This window comes from Zeus faber (assembly GCF_960531495.2).
Source record: "Zeus faber genome assembly, chromosome: 6".
Classification (NCBI taxonomy): domain Eukaryota; kingdom Metazoa; phylum Chordata; class Actinopteri; order Zeiformes; family Zeidae; genus Zeus; species Zeus faber.
Genome location: NC_137201.1, coordinates 15125412 through 15130790, shown reverse-complemented (window position 1 = coordinate 15130790; position 5379 = coordinate 15125412).

The window sequence follows — 5379 nt, the reverse complement described above, 5'->3', positions numbered from 1 at the left end:
GGGGGGGGGGGGGTGGACAGGTAGAACAGGTGCCTGAAGCAGGTAAACACTTCCTCTCCGCTACCCCCTCCTCGCTCTCCTACAGCCACTATCCCCCGCTCCACTTCTCCCAACATGACGCCCTCCATCACACCCTCCACTCGTCCGGAGCCGACTGCCGCACGGCCACCGGCGCAAGGGAATCGTTGTCCGGCGGAGAGATGAAGAGAGAGAGAGACGAAGGGGGGAGAGAGAAAAACAGAAGGGGGAGGGGGTTAGGAATTGGTGCCATTTTATCTTAAATGCTTGACAGCAGCATGACAACGTCCCAAAGCTCACTTCTGCCACCGCCACTACCGCTACTGCTACTGTTAAGGTCGCAGCGCTGTTTGGCAGTGATGCAAGACTCGCAAACGATTCCTTCGTAGTCGTGAGTCACTTTGTTTTGTTCGCAGCTCGGTATCTGTAGAAAGGTGTTATAACAAAAAATGCTATTAACCCCCAAAGCATTTGGAAAAGGTCTCGGTAGAAATGGGACAGCCAATCCGCTTTGGGCCAGAACCTTTGCCTGGTCCATGCTTCCATGTTTGCTTAAAGCAGCTTTTCTCATCTGTCACAGCATCGGGGTGGCAAGTACATTTACATCCGTAAAGTGAAACCTGCAGCAGAATTTTTAATGTTGAGGGGTCGTGATGCAAACCATGACTTGTACGCATGGCTGGTTTCTAACAAAAGCCAAATAAATGTTGAGCCAGTTGAACAACACAGGTCGGAGCGAGAGAAAGAGAGCTGTAATGCCTTTCATTTGAATAAACAGTCGATGTTGACGGTGATCGTTACTGTCCTATGCAAAATAGGGGTTCAAAAGGCCTGGTGGGGTGAAGGTGCACAACACTACAAACCAGAGAAGGCAAGGTACAAATGACTTAATAAGCAAGCTTAATAATTCCTGATGGAGGCCTGAGCATGCGCAAAATGCATTGCAGATTTTGCAGAATCTTTAAAAAGCACATTGCTTTGTCTATTTCTGCAGAATTGATGGCTTTTAAATTGATTGCTTCTGATTAAAAAAAAACAAAAACTTAAATACATGTTTTAATTGTATATTAATTTATTTTTTTATATGTTGACTTGAAAAAGGTCATCATTAGTTGTCATTCTCGCTTAAAAATGTTTTCAAATTGTCACATATTTCTGTGAACTCATTTTCGAAGCCAAACCAATTCCTAATCGGCCGCATATCCTGCTCCTCCTGACTCTCGCTCTTCCTCTCTGTCTCTATCGCTCACACTTTCTCACACTCCCTCACTCACATAGCAGTCGAGGCACCCAGAGGCTACGTTTCCTAATGCTCTAACGAGGTGTGTCTCTCGGTGTGTGTGTGTGTGTGTGTGTGTGTGTGTATGTGTGTGTCGGTGTGTGTGTGTGTGTGTGTGTGTGTGTGTGTGTGTGCACGCATGTATTTTAAGTGAAACGGAGTGATCCTCCTCTCCTCTTATCTTTAGATCTCTTGTGAACCCTGAAAAAGAGGGCACACACACACACACACACCTACACCCACACACACACACACACACACGCACACACACCTACACCCACACACACACACACACACACACACATACACACACACACATATACACACATACACCCCCACACACACACATACACACACATACACCCCCACACACACACATACACACACACACACACCCACACACACACACACACACACACACACACACACACTTAAAACTGCCAGAACTAAAATGACATTATCAGCAACAATTTAGAATGTAATGCATACTTCTGCTGCTTTGTCTGAAACTGTCTATTCCTCGGTCCCAACCTGTCGGCCGACCATGAGGAGGGTGGGAAGATGAAAGTGAAATAGGCTTTCAGAAGCAAAGCGGCATAAGACGGCCATGACACATGAACTACCTCACGGGAAACGTGGTCAAACACCTTACTTTTCCCTACCACGCGATTTTTAACCTTTCACCGGAACTCCGGCGCTCAATGCTCCAGACCGCCCGAGTGTCCGCGTGTCTGCGTATATGTCATGTGTTTGCCTCCGTCTCCATACTTTTGAGCGTGTAATTTGGGGGTGGGGGTACCCGCCCAAGTACGAGGGATAGCCAGCAGCCAGTTCCTCGTGCTTGACGGAGCTGTCAGAATGCATCGCCCCACCTCCGCACCAGGGAGCTGAGGGCACGCATTCCTTCGACGGAGGACAGGAGGACGAGACCTGGGAGGGAGGCGTCTTCCTCTTCGCCTTCGCCTAAAAGGGACAGACAGCTTGGCCGAGACGGACCGGCTACAGGGGCTTGCAGACATGCGGGAGGAAGGTGGAAACAGGAAGGAAGACCGAGTCTGACAGCGCGGGGAGGCAGAAAGGGACACGGTGGCACTCATGTTCGCACGTGGCCAGAACAGTGAAGGATTTGCTTTGTTTTGATCGAATATGGGTGTAAAAAAAGCAGTCAAATTAGTTGCAATCCATGGCGCTGAAATTGTGACGACATGCGAATCAGTTCTCTGGTAAAGATGATGCCTCCTTATCTCAGTGAAGAGTCATACTTTCCATTACTGCTCTACTAAAATTGTGGCTTCAAAAGGCCCCGTGGCAAAGGCTTCAAAAGGCGCACAAGAACTAGAGAAGACAAATAGCAGCTTTAAACGTTGAATCCTCATCCATATTTCCTTCAAATCTTGAGGAAGGTTCAATGTTGAAAGCTGCTGTTTGTCTTCCCTCGTCTGTGCGCTTTTACTTTGAAAGCGCACTTTGTTGACCTTCTACAAATCTGCCCTTTGATAAAGACTATGTATGTATGTAAAAAATACGTTCTACTAAACAGTGACACTGAAATGATGACGCAAAATGCAGTTCAGTTCTCTGGTACATACACACAAAAACACACACACGTGTAGACTTCCACACACACGCAGACGAATCACTCCGCGCTCCTGGCTACTTCCATTCTGTCTTGCAGGAAGACATGAGTGGACCTGCCCTGAACATCCAGCACCAGGATGCAGGGTACGACATCCCATAACCAGGGGCGGTCTTAGTGATTTGGAGGCCCCAAGTAAAACCTTTTTGAGGCCCCTTCTCCACCTCGTGTAACGCAATCATGCAGTGGCGTAGGTTTCGTTTGAACATGGGGGTGGAGGGTTCTGGGGGTGCAGGCAAAATGCAGGCACCAGGTGACAATTCACAATATAATGGAATATAATGCAGTAAAGCTCTTAGGCATTCTGTATTGCTTTCAAATATTTATTCTCCTGTAGATCAACTTTTCTTTTCTTTTTGTTTAATATTATATTGTGTGTTGACTTAGGTCAACACACATAATATGCATGATTTATTATTCTGTCCTCTTTTGTTTGGGGAGGTAATCTTTTTAAATGTGCATTTGGCATCCATTCACGTCAATGACAAATTAATTCATTTTAATCAATTTATAAACCACTTGATTTAACAGCTCAAATGTGTTTCAGCAAGATTTCTGCTCATTTCTCTTCAACACTTTCTTCACATTCAAAACATATCACACATATCTGTGTTTTGGGATGATTTTTAGGAATTATGTTTATCTCAACTATGTTATTTTGGCCATAATTGATTAAAACATTAATCAAATCTATCAGCGAATGAGACCGTGTTAAAACACACAAAATAATTCTGGAAAACAAAAACCTTAGGCTTAGGCTAGTGTGTGTGTGTGTGTGTGTGTGTGTGTGTGTGTGTGTGTGTGTGTGTGTGTGTGTGTGTGTGTGTGTGTGTGTGTGTGTGGGTGTGTGTGTGTGTGTATGTGTGTGGGTGTGTGTGTGTGTGTGTGTGTGTGTGTGTGTGTGTGTGTGTGTGTGTGTGAGAAACAGAGTTTAGTCACATTAAATCAGCATCAAAGATATTATTTTGTATTGATTTTTATTATTTTGTAGTAGAATAAATGTTTTGATACTACTGCAAGTGTGTCTCTTCTCCCCCACCCACCATGTCCCTGTGCGCTTTGTATGTTCTTCTCTGTTATGACTTTTTTCCAAATTTTACTCATCGGGTGTGAGCGATGCACAGCACTGATCGCTGGAGTGAGTGAGAAAGGAAACAACATATTTTGTGACAAATAAAAATCAAAACAAATTTACGAGGCCCCCTAGTTTGCGAGTCCTAAAGCAATCGCCTTATGGTAATACTGCCTATGGCCATAACTACCAACATATATGGATATGCAAGTATGCATATATTTATATATATTTGCACACTTAAAGATTTTAAACCGAAGAGAAGTGAGAAACACTCCTGAGTTTGGATGCCATAAGTTGGTGCCAAAGCCACCAAAAGTGATTTAATATCTGCCAAGGGCAGTATAAGAAGTATCATAAATTAGCCTCTACAAGCCTCTCCACACGTAGACATTCCTATGAGTGGGGAAGATATTGAAGCTAACTCACAGCGATGATGAGCTAAGAATTTCAAAAAGATTCACAGATTCCTGACACCTGAAGCCTCGACAAAGTGCTTTGAAAGAAGCCGAGACTGGGTTTTCCATGAGATCCGTTTCCACTTGTCATGGAGAACATCTTTCACTAGAAAATGAAGCGAAACATGAGAGATTGAGCAACTTTCTGCAACAGATAGATAGATAGATAGATAGATAGATAGATAGATAGATAGATAGATAGATAGATAGATAGATAGATAGATAGATAGATAGATAGATAGATAGATAGATAGATAGATAGATAGATAGATAGATAGATAGATAGATAGATAGATAGATAGATAAATCGATGGATGTGAGTTTGGGGTTGCCAGGTATAAACTGCAATGCCTCGAGTTAGAACTAATATTTGTAATGATAATTGTCAACCATAATTAGTTGACTGAACTGCCAACATCAATAATAATAATAATAATAATAATAATAATAATAACAACAACAACAACAACAACAACAACAATAATAAAAAAATATATAATAATATTAATAATATATATAGCTGCAGGCAGCAATACACAGGCTCCAGTTTAGTCGTGTTAGGAACAATTTTCCCAGTTTCCGCAATGCCATGATCAGCCTGTAAGTGCCTTTACATTGAATGTTTTTGAAATGAAGTGTGTATAAATTAAGACATGTTTAGCTTGAATTAAGTATCTTGTTTTTCATGTGTTTTTTCACATGAGCATTTCCCCTGCTCATGTGTTTGACCCGTCACCGTGGACTTACGTCACTGAATGTTCCTCTACTGTCGTTTAGTATAAATGTCCCTCAAGAACGGTGTTTTAACAATCACGATCCATCCATTACGATTCCAGGATCATGCAGTGCGGACACAAAAGAAAGGGACAGTTCCTCCAAAGGTTCTTCGAACTTCCTGCGGTACGATGACGCCTTC